This window comes from Camellia sinensis, chromosome 6 (genome assembly GCF_055761805.1).
Source record: "Camellia sinensis isolate YWXY chromosome 6, ASM5576180v1, whole genome shotgun sequence".
Taxonomy (NCBI): domain Eukaryota; kingdom Viridiplantae; phylum Streptophyta; class Magnoliopsida; order Ericales; family Theaceae; genus Camellia; species Camellia sinensis.
The window spans coordinates 170889149-170905024 of NC_138966.1; positions in this window are offsets into that span (position 1 = coordinate 170889149).

A 15876-nucleotide genomic window follows, 5' to 3' on the forward strand; every position below is an offset into this window, starting at 1 on the left:
GCGCTTTTCAAAACCGGACGGATATGCAATGCTTATTTCCAAATTAGGCAATCTAGTCTATACTTGTTTGCTGTGCGCATAACATAGTAATTCTAGGCTAACAATTGGATTAAGAACACATAACGTTTTCAAAATCGGATATCATGGTTAGTAGAGGCCAGTCTTTGAACCGGGCGAAAGGGGGTGCTCATAGCTGACCTTCCCCGATCGTACCCAAGCTCCCGAGCCGAGACAACTCCGGTGATGACGGACATGTGGCCTTTGGCACCGAGTCAGGGTTTCCTAAATTTCCCCATTAATAAATATTTAGGTGGCGACTTTGTATCTGGCAAAGCAGTCCATGTTTGGCACTTCTTTTCAAAAATCTGTTTCTCAAAACGATTTGCCGGATTTGGACTCTTTGGTTCAGATTAAGAACCGTGACACAAATCGAGTCCGAGCTGTAGTAACCCCACAAATGAACAGAACGGGAGCTCACCCTCCCAGGGCGTTCGGGGGACGTCTACAGTTTCTGGCGACTCTGCTGGGGAGTTTAGAGAGCTTGACTCGAACTCGTGATATCCTGTTTTGATTTCATTTATGTGTTTCTTCGCATTGCATGTGCATTGGTGCGCCTAGGAACACAGTGTTTGCCATCTGCCATTCCTGAACGGTTTGCCGGAGGCTTGTCTTGTCAAGGCATGACCACAAGGCTGACCGGCTATGGGCTCTGACAGCATGGGAACACAAACCCTAGTTTTTACCGGGGCACCCTTTTCGACCATTCGACCTAGTGCATATTCGGATCCATAGTAACCATTCCAAGTTAGGACAGGCTGCTTACCCGATATTAGGTTGTTTGAAAACTGCTGCGTGCATAGTGAAACCCTAGCTCCTGACGAAATAGGACAGGGAAACCCTACCCCAACATAGGGGTGTTTTGGCTCTCTTTACCTGCTATGTGCTTTTAGAATGTATCTCTACAGGAACGTGCATATCATTTTGCAAGATTAAGTATTAGGCCTGAGGGCATCAGTATCAGTTTATGAGAATCAGTTATCTGCGGGTATCAGGTTCAGTTTTGGGACAGTGATTTCTGGGAACAGTGATCAGCAGTAGAGTACAGTTGTTCAGCTACCTCCGTGTTTGATCTGTTTGGGCTGAAATACTGTTTGTTTCTCCTTTCAGTTCAGAGTGTCCAGAGAATTGATACAGAATAGCTAGTGCTCTCCCTTGCCGAGGCAGGGCTTATGATGACGCAGAATTCAGAAGAGATCGTAGTTATGACGGCTGCATTGGAGCAGGGGACCACTCTGCAAAGTGAGGCCAACACTGATGTGTCACATCTACCCAGGTCGCCTGTTGTGCACCCGGTTTGGGCCCCCCAGCTATACCAGGCTCGCGAGCCTACTACATTTGAACTGATGGGGATGATAGGTGATCTCCAGAGGTCTTTGGCAGATCTCGCCTATGGAATGTCAGCTTCACCTCCAGCCGCACCGTATGTCGGGAGTTTTGTACCCCAGGAACCCCCGCTGTTGGGGCGAATTGTGATTGAACTTAGCCAACCGGAGATGGCCTCCAACTATGGCAATGACATATCAACATCGACTCAAACCCCCGATCAGTCTGAGGCTAGGGGAAAAGACAAAATGAAGGTAGATGCCGATCCCATTGAACAACTGCTGTGGGCAGTTGAGGCTTTGAAAGCCGGGGGGATGAATAAGCAACAGATATCCGCGGTTGTGGCAAAAACTGTGGAGGATGCTTTCCCCACTCCACCTGAGGGTAGTTCAAGCCAGTCAGAAAATCGGGATAGGCCCCGTCATGCCAAGACAGTTCCTCCTATTCCCGCCCCTGCACCCGGGAAAGATCAGAAAGCTAAAGTGGCGCCTGCCAACCCTTTCGCTTGTGCGGCTAGTAAGAGCGCTCAGACTCCAAAGTACCTGCCCCGGGGACGCAGGACCTTTCATGCTCTCTACATGCCTCTATCCAAGGCACTTCAGATCTTTGCCGAAAGGGGGCACCTTAAACCCTTGGAGCCTCGGCCTCTCCCGAAGAATCTCTCTGCCACGCATGATGCTGCTCAGTACTGTGCGTACCACCAGCAGACAGGCCATGCTACCGACAATTGCTTCTGCCTCCGTCATGAGGTGCAAGATTTGATTGACAACGAGGTTACCCTCCCGCCCACCTCAGCCAAGTCCGTTACCACCCAGTTATTGGATTTTGAGGACACAGATACTGCAAGTATGTAATCAGAAGATGAACCACCTGCAGGCGGCATCTGGATGTATTTTGAATATGGCGTCTGGAACGCATTTTTGAGTGGCTGTGAACGCTAGCTTTGTAAACCCTGGCTTAGGTATCGAGTCAGTCTTTTGTTTTGAGTCTGTCTCTTTGTCTTGAGTCAATCTTTTTGCTTAAAGGTCTGTCTTGTTGTAGCGAGTCGGTCTCCTTTGTATAGAATACTAGGTGATTCCGGGGTTGCTGCCTCGAACACCGTTTTGTCTTGTAATTACTCGTTTTTGTTTTTGAGTCTATTTCTGCCGAGGGGCCAATTACACCAACAAATCTGAATGGAACAGTTGTTACTATCTCACTTCCGTGCTTGCTTTCAGTATAAGTGCCAGAGAATTTGAATGGGCTGACAGTACATCTCGCCTGCTCTCCTGCGCGCCAAACTCATTGCATTAACCTAAGTTTTTCAAAAAGAAAAACCCTTTTGACACTGCGGTGATGAAAACGAAGAGAAAGAAATTCCTCAGGATTTGCAAAATTTTGATCATTTTGAGAGAGAAGAGAGGTGTGCTAAGCCTTTTAATGAATGAAATCATGCTTGTCGGCGTGAGTACTGGGAAGGACCCTGGCTTGATCCGGATTGGTTCCACACTATCTTCGGCACGAGCGTTTTGTCGCTTTCTTAAAAACTTTCAAAAATAAATGTTTTACACGGTCCTGTGAAGACCTGTGTGGGACCGCTCTTGAGATTGCGCAGCCTAGGATCGCTCCCAGCCTCAAGATTCAACACCGTTCATCTTCGAACCTTGAACCTGTTCAGAGAGTTCAAACGGTCAAACGTCATGCAAGGTCTGTATGGCCAGATCAGGGGCAGCCCACGAGCAAGAGGCACCAAAGCCGAATCTGCATCAAAGGAGTAGATCTCACCAGAAGGAGCTCGTGGAGCAGCCATGATAGATTCTCCTACAAATCAGTGCAACAGCCGTTCTCCTAGACACAGAGAAACTTCAACTTCAAAAAAACCATTTGGCATGGACTTGTTACACTTTTACCCATTGAGAGGCTCGCTGGGCCGAAAACCCGGAAGGACGACCCAGGCAAAAGTTAGAGCAAGAGAAAAATACAAAAAGAAAGCAAAAAAAAACAAAAACAAAAAAGAAAAGAAAAGAAAAATGCGGAAAAGAAAAGAAAAAGAAAAGAACAAAAGAAAATGAATAAAAAGAAGCTCGCGAGGTCGAAAACCCGCATCGGGCACCTTGGCAAAAGTCAGAGCCTGAAAAAGTGAAGGTTAAAATACCCGAGTGTACCTTAACCGGAACTACATGAGGCTTGATTCCCATGTTTGGGATACGTAGGCAACTTCATCATGAAGTCCAGCCCCCAACGCTTTCATAGCGTCTCGGTCCATGTGATGGTTTCGATTTCATCCCAAAGTCCAGTCGCCAACACCCTCCAAGGTGACTGTGTCCATATATTTGTTGTGACCGTCTTCGTCATCTCTGTGTCCAAGAGCTCAGCCACCGCCAATGAAGACTGTTTGCGGACTGCTGCGGCATCATCCAAACAAGGGGCAACTTTCCGTTGCCACGAGTCGTCGTGAGCCGCCATTCAAACCAGGGGCAACTTTCCGTTGCCATCCACCCCTTCAAACCAGGGGCAATTTTCCATTGCCTCCGATCCGAGGTTGCGCATCTCAAAGAGTAATTCCATGCTCGTTGAGCATTGACTGTTTGCAAAAATAGTTTTTGAAAATTTTTACTGAGGTTGACTATTTTCTCGAAAACTATTCCATTTTCCAAAACTGGACCATTGTCTTGGACCCCAAAAAGGAAAATTTTCAGTGCTTGCTGCCTGACTTGCATGCTTTTCAAATCAAAAATTGAACAAGTACGTTAATCCGACTCTCATTTTAATCAAAATTGTTTTAGTAGAAAGCAAAAACAAAGAATGGTTAAAATGATGAACTAGGGGCACAGTTGAGTCAGGCGTTCTGTCTTTCCCCCGTCATTGACGTACTTGCCAGAAGAGCGCTCTACCCGCCAGAAGAAATAGCCGCGAGCTAATGGCATTGGGCATGAACCCGCGACTCCCTATTCATTCATTGATCACCTTGGGGAGGGATGAAAAATGAGAGAATGCAGAATAGAGAGGTGTAAGTTGAGAGAAAAGTGAAGAAAAGGGTTTTAAAAAAAAAAAAAAAAAAAATCGAGTTTGAGTGCCAGAGTGATGTGAGAATCACAAATCAGACAGGGTGGGAAACAATACCCAGAGAAACTGGCTCCTCGTGATCAGAGATCCCCCGTCTTCATTGACGCGTCTGTGTGTCGTGTCTTTTTGATTTGACGGTCTCGTCTTTTGTTTTTAGTCTTTCCCGAGCGTGTCTCGTTGTGTTTAGGTCGTGTACCTTTTTGTTTGAGTCCTCCCCGCTGTGTTCAGTTGTAGGCTCGATACCCCGGTTTGAAAAACCCTCATTTAATTTCAGAATTGTTTATACCCAGAATGCTGTGCCATTCTCTACATTGGAGCATGCTTCAACTCCAATCGGTTCCGTCTTTGAGCTCCGTCTTGTCAGATTGGGCTATTTTGTTTAAAGTTTGTTGTGTGCAGAATGAACCGAATGCTGTGTTATAGGCTGTATACAGATTAATCCCCAACAGAGTAAGGGCTGTGTGTCCAGAATCAGGCAGTGGGTTGCTTGGGTTATTTTGCTGTTGGCTGTTTAATTATCTGATTATTACAGTGCAAGTGTTCAAATTTCAGACAACCAATCAATTTCATTCACATTGAGGTGTAACATGATGGAATGCGATGCAATACATGAGATATGTAAATGTAACACTTTTTAAGCAAAAATCTGTTCATTTCATAATATTTTTCAAGTACAAAGTTTTGAGGAAAACAAAATCTACCTGCGGCAGTACAAAGTATCCTGACTATCAAAAAGGAAAAGTACAAGAAAGAAAGAAAAACAACAAAAACCAATGTCAAGCGACTCCAGGGTCCATCAGTCTGTCCTGGTCCTCTTCCTGGACGAGGGTCCAGGAGCATCATCAGCATCGTCGTCAGAGCCCGAGCTAGAACCGCCTCCGGTCTCCTCCGACGACGGCTCGGACTCCGCCTCTGCCTCCGCCTCTGACTCCTCGTCATCATCATCATCCAGGACTAGAGCTCGTGAGCTACTCCCGACATGAGTGCGCCCCGCCTTGGAGCGGGGGAATACTCTGCCCTCCTCATCTCTCCCTCGGACAGGGACGGAAGGTCCAGCTAGAGCACCTCCTGCCATAGGAATCTGAAAAGGAGGCTGAAAAAGTACACAAAAGGCAAATGCATCAGTATGCCGTGAACAGTTTAACAGTGCAGAATGCAGTGTATGAGTATAGTGTGAGATTGCCGTGGGCAGTTTAACGGTGCAGAATGCAGTGTATGAGTACAGTGTGTGTATACTGTGAGTAGTTTACCAGTGTAGAATGCAGTGTATGAGTACAGTGTGAGAATGCCGTGAGCAGTTTATCAGTGTAGAATGCAGAGTATAGTGTATGAATGCCGTGAGCAGTTTACCAGTACGGAGTACAGTGCAGAATGCAATGAGTGCAGTGGGTCAGATGCTGTGAGATCAGTGTGTCAGGTGTGATGTCATGCATCAGATTATGTGAAGCAGTATATGAATAGTTTGAGGCCAGTGTCAGAAGAACATACCGGAATGCTGTAGAGGGCCAGGAGGTCAAAAGTCCGCTGAAGCATCCCCAACATGGAGGCATTCATCTCCAATGACTGCCGGGTGTACGCAGAAGAAGCCTGCAAAAGAATCAGATGCATCAATATTCTGTGGAATATCAAATAAACTGAAATGAAATGACTGTACAAAAATGCAGTAATACATACCGGAGGCAAGTCGGGGACACCGACGAACTCGTGATCAGCCGGCGAAGGGGATCTGATAGGTCGCCCCACCCTGCCCCCGGAAAGTCAGTACAGCAGGCAGGGCGGGCCAACCAGGCCCCCGTCCTCCCTGAGCTCCGTCCCTGCCACGGACTCGGGCCCTCCTCGAAGCTCCCGCTCCTGCCCCAGCCGCTGGCGCCACAGGCCTGGCCCCCTCCGCTCGACGGCCGCCGCTCAGAGGTCGCATCAGGTACGTCTGCACGTACTCTCGGTAGTCACCGATACCTCTGAAGCAGGCCTCCTCCCAGCCGATAGTGTAATCGTCAATCTGCTCGGTGGTGAGCCTCTCGGTCTCCCCCATGTCCGCAGGAGGGTGAAACGGGACTATCTGCTCAGGTAACCCTAGGGTCTGGTGTAGGAAACGCTCACCCAGGTACCAAGCCCGACAGACCGGGCCCTCCAACAAGATCCGAAAACGTGAGGTCTCATCGGCACCGGCAAATCGATCCTGCGTCACAGCTAGCAACGGAGCCCAAGGCTGCCAGGTGATCTGAAAATGCAACACAGTTTGTTATCTACTGTTTTTGAAATATGCAGTGGAAAGGCAAAGCTTAAATGAAATGTAAGTAAAACATACCTCGGCGGGGGTAATGGTGTCGAAGTATCGGCGGAAAAAGCCGTATGTCTCTCGTGGCCTCCGGGTGCATCTCCCGTCAAAACGACGTGAAAAGGGGACGACCAGAGGAGTCTTTGTGACTGGTACGGGAGCGAGCCTAGGAAAGTAGGCGTAAACCCACAACTGCAAGGTAAATACCAGTGCATTTATCAGATAAAGCAAAATACAGAATAAAGCAGAAATGGCAGAGCCATGTGTTGTGCAGTGTATTGTGCAGAGTGTACAGTGTGAGCAGTGTACAGTCAGTGTAAAGCAGAATGTATGTGTGTGCCATGTGTACAGTATACAGCAAGTATGAAGCAGACTACAGTGTGTGCAATGTACAGAGTACAGAAAATATAGGGCAGAAATGAAAAGCGGAGAAGAAATGTACCTCCCAAGCCCGCCAATAGCCTCCGAGCAACTGGACGCTGCCGCGGGAAGCTGAGCTCATGTATCCATAGAGGGTGGCCAGAGCGGCGCCACCCCAATCATAATGCAGGATGTCTCGGACGTCCACCAGTGCGCTGAGAAGGCAGAGAGGCACGGTGTTCGCCCGGTCGGCGAAGATGGTCGTCCCGAACAAGAACATGAGGAAGCCGCGAGTGTACCTCTCCACGGCCTCCGGGGTCATCGGATCTGCATCAACGAGAGTGGGCTGGACCCTAAACTGCACCTCAAACCAGGAATACCGGACAAAGCCTAGACGAGCAAGAGGTGGCGCCTCACCCAGCAGATGGACCTGAGCGGCAGTCCACTCATCCATGTCGATATCAAAGGGGATCGGATCACCCCCTACCCCGATGCCTGTGAGCATCGAGAAATCGTAAGGGGTCATCGTCATGTCCCCTGCTATGGAGAAATGAAATGAATCGGGCTACCGAAGCCCGCCTGTTCCACTATGCGACGGACCGCGTCAGGGAGCTCGTCGTACCACTCCCGAGCGCCAGTGTTCCCATACCCGCGGATGGTATGGGAATCCTCCTGTAAACAGAAAATAACAATGGCAAGACAATATTCAAAATGCAGTTCTAAGAAGTATACAAGTATAGCATGCGTGCAAGTTTAACAGATTTTGACAAATACCGGGTGTCGGTGTGCTTACAGTGAACTACAGCGTGTGATGCGTCAGCATGTTCGGGTGGTTCAGTACAGTATAGCATGTGTGCATAGTTTGACAGATTCAAGCAAATGCTGGATACCAGTATGTATGCAGTGAAATACAGTGTGTTTGGGTGATTCAGGGCCAGTGCAGTGTGTGTGCATGTGTCAGTTTCAAGCAGATATCAGTTGTGTGTATGTTTACAGTCAACTACGGTATACGGCATATCAGCTAAAGCAGTTAAAGAGCATAAATAAGCTACGACAGTTTTTGTGCCCTACATTGCAGAAAGTAAAGTAGAGGAAATGTCGTCCGAAGGACAGGTGGGAGGTAGGCTCGCGCAGCAATAGCTCGGGTGGCACGTGCCTCTCGAAGCTCCGAAACTGGCGGAGTCCGTCGGGGGGCAGAACATGGATCGCCGGCCGGTAGGTCGCCGGGTTGAACGGGCGCTCGCTCAAAGGTAGAAGCTCGACCCCGGGATCCATCTCGTGATCCGGGGGAGTCCCGCCGCGTGAAATGTCGTCCGCCATGTCAGGAATGATGGGAAAATAGCCGGAGGAAGGAAAATCGGGCTAGAATACGAAGAGTCAACCGAAAGGTCAACTCCCGAGAAGGTCGAAAATGGCCGGGAACGCCGGAATGTGAAAAGGCACGGAAATCAAGAGGAAAGCGAGGGGAACAAACCCCGAAAAGGTGGGAACGCCAAACGAGGCACCGAAACAAAGTTTTGTTTGGATGAAAATGTCCGAAACGCGAAGGAAATCGCGAATCCGACGATGAAACGGGCGTAGAACGCGAAGAAACGGGCGAAAGAGGAAGGGAAAACGCTCTAGAGAGAGAGAGTAAGAGTTTTCGGTGCAAGGGAAAGTGAGAAAATAGGTTTTGAAACCCTATTTTAAAACACCCGAAGTGAAATGTCGAATCTGTCCCGACTCAGCAACTTTTTGCCGGTCGGCAATGTTTTGTACCGGCCGGCAGTATATTGTGCCGATGGAGTTATTCTGCAGCTGATGGACAGCCGGTGGATTCCCCTCCCGGCCGGTGGTGTTCCCACAGCCTTGTTTAGGCCATGTGAGTAGTTTTTGGTCTTCATAGCTCAAGAAAGTGCAAGAAAGTGCATCTCCGACGCTCAACCGGCCTCCGTTTTGACCTCGGGTCGTGTCTTCTGTGCGTGGCACTCGAATTCGTGCAAGGTGTATCCTTTTTGTATCCTTTTAGCTTTTACGAAATTCAAAAGTTGCCCTATGTGCATCGCACCTCCATCGCACTGTTTTGTGCATTGCATTTCAATCGCGCTGTTTAGCGCATCGCACTGTTTTGTGCATTGCATTTCAATCGCGCTGTTTAGCGCATCGCACTGTTTTGTGCATTGCATTCAATCGCGCTGTTTAGCGCATCGCACTGTTTTATGCATTGTATTTCAATCGCGCTGATTAGCGCATCGCACTGTTTTGTGCATTTCAAATCACTCGCGCTGTTTAGCGCATCGCACTGTTTTGTGCATTTCAAAACCACTCGCGCGGTTTAGCGCATCGCACTGTTTTGTGCATTTCCAAATCAATCGCGCCGTTTAGCGCATCGCACTGTTTTGTGCATTGTATTTCAATCGCGCTATTTAGCGCATCGCACTGTTTTGTGCATTGCATTCAATCGCGCTGTTTAGCGCATCGCACTGTTTTGTGCATTTCAAAATCACTCGCGCTATTTTGCGCACCGCATCGCACTGTTTTGTGCACCTTACTTGCATCTTGTATGCATCCTCTCGCGCTATCTTGCGCACCTCACTTCTACTTGTTAGTATATTGCATTGTTTTGAATATAAACCGGCTTCGCGTAGCGTATAAGTCCAATTTTCAAAATTTTGCATTCCGTGTGGCATGCATGTCACACTCGTATCATTTTGCATCTTATGAGGCATGCGTGTCTCATTTGTTTCTTTTTTCATTCCGTGTGGCATGCGTGTCACACTTGCATCATTTTGCATCTTATAAGGCATGCGTGTCTCATTTGTTTCTTTTTTCATTCCGTGTGGCATGCGTGTCACACTTGTATCATTTTTGCATCTTATGAGGCACGCATGTCTCATTTGTATCATCTTGCATCACGCTTCATTTGCATCGGCATGCGTGTCACATTTTCGTTGGTATGTGTGTTGTCATTAGCATTAGCATGCGTGCCTCATTCTTGCATTGTTATGCATATTACACGGTCTGGCGAGACCTTAAACACGCGCGGTCTGGCGAGACCTTAAATACGCACAGTCTAGGAGACCTTAAATCCTTGGGAGGTGCGAAACCTCCGGTGCATTGATGTGCACAGTTTTTCGTGGCATATAAGTCCAATTGTATCAGTTTACATTCCATGTGGCATGCGTGCCTCATTCTTGCATTGTCATGCATATTACACGGTCTGGGGAGACCTTAAACACGCACGGTCTAGGAGACCTTAAATCCTTGGGAGGTGCGAAACCTCCGGTGCATTGATGTGCACAGTTTTTCATGGCATATAAGTCCAATTGTATCAGTTTACATTCCATGTGGCATGCGTGCCTCATTCTTGCATTGTCATGCATGTTGCTACGTTGGTCTGGCGAGACCTTAAACATGCACGGTCTAGGAGACCTTAAATCCTTGGAGGTGCGAAACCTTCGGTGCATTGTCATGCATACATTTTGCATCCCAGTCTAGGAGACCCTAAATCCTCTGAAGGTGCAATTCCTTTGGTGTTTGTCGTGCCCGAACGACTTTCGGTGGTCTGGTAAAGCCACCTGCCTATGTTTGCGGTGAGTTCCTAGAAGACCAACTGGGACGGTGGAAACTAGAGTTCGAACGGCTTATGCCTAGAACGCAAAGGTTCGGGAGTTCCGAGACTAAAGTCTGGTTTAAATACCCAGAGGTGTACCCTCGGCTTGAAATATGTATGGAAGCCCCATAGATTGAGGCAGCATGTCGGCGCCTCAGTTCTGGATACTGAACCAACCTAGTATATCGCCCTGTTGGTAAGATAGGGAAAGTTGCAGTCATAGTCATTGCATCATAGTGCATTGTCATGCATTTCCATTGTAGCTTGCATGCATCCATTGCATTTTCCCCAGTCGATCGCATCATACTGCATTGCCATTGCATTTTGTACATATCCATTGCATTGTAGTTTGCATGCATTCATTGCATCACCTTCCATCTATGGCTCGCGCCTTTCCATGTTGAGCTTGGTCTGGTATGTGCCCTTACTTTTCACGTTAAAGCACAGTTCTGCATGTGTACGCGCCTATTCCACGCTGGTATGTTGGTTTGAGGGTTGCGGCACCTTTTCTGTGTTAGACATGGCTCGTGTGCGTACATGCCTTTCCTAGGCAAGATTTGATTTGGCCCGCGTGCCATATCCATTACATCGTAGTTTGCATGCATTCATTGCATCACTCTCCATCTATGGCTTGCGCCTTTCCATGTTGAGCTTGGTCTGGTATGTGCCCTTACTTTTCACGTTAAAGCACAGTTCTGCATGTGTACGCGCCTATTCCACGCTGGTATGTTGGTTTGAGGGTTGCGGCACCTTTTCTGTGTTAGACATGGCTTGTACGAGTACATGCCTTTCCTAAGCAAGATTTGGTTTGGCCCGCGTGCCATATCCATTACATCGTAGATTGCATGCATCCATTGCATCACCTTCCGTCTGTGGCTTGCGCCTTTCCATGATTGAGCTTGGTCTGGTATGTGCCCATACTTCTCGTGTCGAAGCATAGTTCAGTAGACCGTTCTATGTTAGACATGGCTTGTAGGCGTACATGCCTTACCTAGGCAAGATTTGGTTTGGCTCGCGTGCCATGTCCATTGCCACCTCCCCAACATATCCCTATATATATATATTGCATTGTAGTGTAATTTTTGCATCCGGCATTAGGATCATTGTCCTTTCTCCAGCGGGTTGTTTCCCCACTTATGTCAATCCCCCCCAATACTTGTTCTTGTGTCTGTCTACAATGCTCATAGTTCAGTTGACCGTTCTATGGTAGACAGACTAGTTACCTCCATCAATCTATTTGACATAGGTGTGGTTTCGAACCACTCGTGATTGGATCGTGATTCAATTGCTTTGCATATAGCTTGCATTGTTTCAATTGCATTGCATCTTCATTTGCATTGTTTATACATTGTTTTGTATATATTGCATATCATTTTGCATCCATTCTTGCATTATCATGCATGCTGCTAACAATATTGTACCTGTTAAGTTTGTTTTCTTTCCAGGCACGATATTGTATGTACGGTTCATTTGAGGCTGGTGCAACCAGACGAGCCGCACAGATATTGTCACGACCCAAACCCGGCCCTATGGGTTTAGCACCGTAACCGGCCAGTAATCCGAGATTACCGAAGGCCTGCAGAACAGTAATCCAGTAAAACAGAATACAGGGCCTGGCGGAAGCCAATACAGTAAATAAACAATGCCCAATGAGCTGTGACAGTCTGTATGCCAAAAAGATTTTTCATGCATTCATATAATCACAACAGTACAGGCTATACAAGAATTTACAGACATTCAGTACAGGGATCTAATCCCTTGATAACAGTACAGTACAGCAGTGCAGTACAGTAATACAAACAGTAACAGGGACTAGCGGGGGAAAAGACACCCCAAGCCATAGCATGGCGAACTCGGAACCTCGCAGTGAGGCACGGTGGTTGGCTTGACAAAACTGGAAAACCCTGACGCCTCTAGCTTTGATCCGGTGCCTGTACACCTACATATATATATGAGCAGTGAGCTAAAGCCCAGTGAATAACATAAAGCGTAAAGGGGTTTAGAATGAATGTCCTTACAGTAATGAAAACAGTTCATTTCAATCAGTATTTCAGTTGCTCAGTACAGTAAACAGTTATATGTGGTACATCCATTAGCATATCAGTAACAGTAGGTCTTAAAAGACCGAACAGTAATGATGGCCATCAGTCAGTAAACAGTAGTGGTTCCACGAGGGAACCGACAGAGATCTTTGTAACAGTAACAGTAAACAGTAGGTGCTAAGGATGCCACAGTACAGTTCAGAAATAAAGGACATACATTCATTCAGTAATACCAGTTCAGTAAACAGTTCAGTTCAGTATTCAAAGATAATCAGTTGAACATATCTTTACACAATTGTTACTCACAGAGTTCGGGCTACGGTATGCTAGAGCGTGTCTCCCCAGTCGCCAACCCTACACAGTTCACAGGTTGAACACACACTAAGCTACACAGTTGGGAAATATCATAATTTAATCCCTAATTGCCTCGGTATGTTCTACATCTATATCCTCAACAAGATGTCTTAAACTAGGTCTAAGAATGCCTAGAATGAGATGAGGATGCAAAGATGCACTTTTAAAAGCAGTTTCAGATTTTTCAGAAAACAGAGTCCCGCTCGAGCGTAGGTAACTTCGCTCGAGCGGACATGCAGACAAAGGCACCCGCTCGAGCGTAGAATTACCCGCTCAAGTGTTCTGCAAAATAGTCAAAAGTGCTGGATGGGTGAAATCTCCGCTCGACAGACGCTCGACGCCCGCTCGAGCTTGAGACACGTGATTCCGCTCGAGCGCCCAATCCTCCGCTCGAGCGAACTGTAAAACAGTGCAGAGAGATGCTGGATGCTCGGATTCCACGCTTGAGCATCTCTATCTCCGCTTGAGCGGGAGTGCGAAATCTGGAAATCCCAGATTGTACCTCCAAGCTCAAACTCAAGTTCAAAAGCATCAAAACCGATCCTCTTGGGCTAATTTCTGGAAAAACACTTGTAAACACATAGAATAACATGGTTCAAAGCTCGATTTGAGAAACCAAAGCCCAAGGGTGTTTAATTCAAACCCAATTTCAAACCAATATTGAGAATACGATGAACATGCAAACATGCATGAATTCAAATCATTTCAAAGCTTCAAAACATGCTCTAGTGAGCCAATTTATCCAAAAACAAGTTGAAAACATGGACCAATACAAAGTTATGGACATGCATGCACCCTTGTACCATGAAACCAACTCTCAACTTAGCAATTCAAACATGCAAGCATGAATTATGCTCTATATCAACATGCATGAACTAAAACATGACTTAGCTCTACAATTTAACATGGACCATGCAAGAATTAGTTCAAACACAAGAATGAGAAGATGAAATCCTTACCTAGGTTCCTTGAATGCAAGTCTAGAGGTTCAATTATGCACTTAAGCTTTCAATTCCTCAAATTCCAAGCAATTCTAAAGATGAATCAAGTTGGATCACTCTTTTCCTCTTACTCTCTCTCTCTAGTCGGCAATGAGAAGGGAAATGGCTGAGGAGATGGTTTTTGATTCAAGTGTAATGAGTTCAAAGGTGTATGAGGTAGTGAGCACTTAAGGCTAGTTTGGTAAATAAGGCCAACTTAAGTAATTGATCAAGATTTAATCTAATTTAATCGCACCTAATCAGTTTTTAGATAAATATACCATAAAATCACATTAATTATGATGATCATAAAACATCAATCAGTTCCGGCTTCGGCCGCCAATAAGGCCTTCAATTAGCAGTTTAAACAGAACACGTGAACAGATCAAAGAAACAATTAAACAGATAGAATACCAATTAACACACATACTCAGTCAATTCAGTTCCAGTTTTCAGTCAGTCGGTTCAGTACTTTAACCAGTCCAATTATCAGTCATAATTAGTTCAGTTTAACGGTAATCACTGTTTATCAGTACTCAATCAGTCATTAATCGGTAAACAGTATGAGGGTTGTTACAGGTATTGTATCCTCCGAGTGAGATGTATTGAGAATTGCATAATTCTCTTACATCCTTTCTGCATTGTAGTGTAGTTTGGTATATGCCAGCTTAAAACTGTCGCATGTTTGCTTCATTACAACTTTCTTTGCATGATCATAAGTTATGCTCGGCTCTGTGCATTGTCTTGCATTTTGCCCCTGCCTTCGGGCACATATCTTGTCTGTTTTGCATTTTGTCTGAGTCTTCGGCCTTGTCAAAAATGGGTCGTCTCTGGGCTTTGACATTCACTCCCGTCATTGTTATGACTTTCGAGTTCTGTCAAAGAGGGGCAACTGTAGACACCCCATTTTTTACCATCCTCAAGACTTGGACGTCACCATTTGAACACTCGGTGATTATCCATGTATGTGTTCGTTTGGAGTTCCCGGAGGTCTCGGCTCGCGCGCCTTGCCTCAAGATCTCCGAACTCAACCGTTTAGTGTCTGGTTTCACACCAAACACTTGTGTTTTGCCTTGGAGGGGCAGGGAATTCCTTGTGAGGCATCCCCACACATCACCGGCAGTGGCTAGAGGTCATCGGCTGATTTTTGCTACCATCGGCATTATTTGTTGCCGGTCGACACTTTTTGTTGTAGGTCGGCACTATTTGTTGCCGGTCGGCACTCTATTTTGCCAAGATGTCCTTTTTGGCCGGCCGACTACTGTGCATCTGCTTTTGCAGATATTTTAAGACAGCTGTCTTGCTTTTGGCTCCCCTCCATATACGTGTATGGAGGGATCTCCCTCTTATGAAGCTTGTCTTGTAAGCTTTACAAGACAAGAAGTTCTATAAAGAGAGGGGCTCTCTCTTGTTGCAAGGGTGAGAGACTTTAGACATTTTAGAGAGAGAGAAGACAGAGGAGAGCTCTGGTTTTAGGGTTAGGGTTTGATACATATCCTATCTCTCTTTCCTTCTCTTTAGTGTTCTAGGTGTTTTAGTCCATACTATTGCACACAAACACCTAGTGTTTCACCTTCCTTTGGTTACTGAGGTTCTAAGGGACTGATTTTGGTGTTTTGGTGTTGGATTCAAGCCAAGGAGGGCCATTGGAGCATCATTGTTGAAGAGGTCTTCAAGGGTGAGAATCTTACCCCTTTTTACCCCATTTTTGCATCTTGTTTTTACCTATCTTTGAACTGTTTTTGTGCTTAGTGTATAACATAAAAAAGTTTTGTTTTTTAGCCCTCTTGATTTTTTATTAAGAGTGTTTTGTGGTTTGAGGGTGTTTGGCCCCTCTTAAGC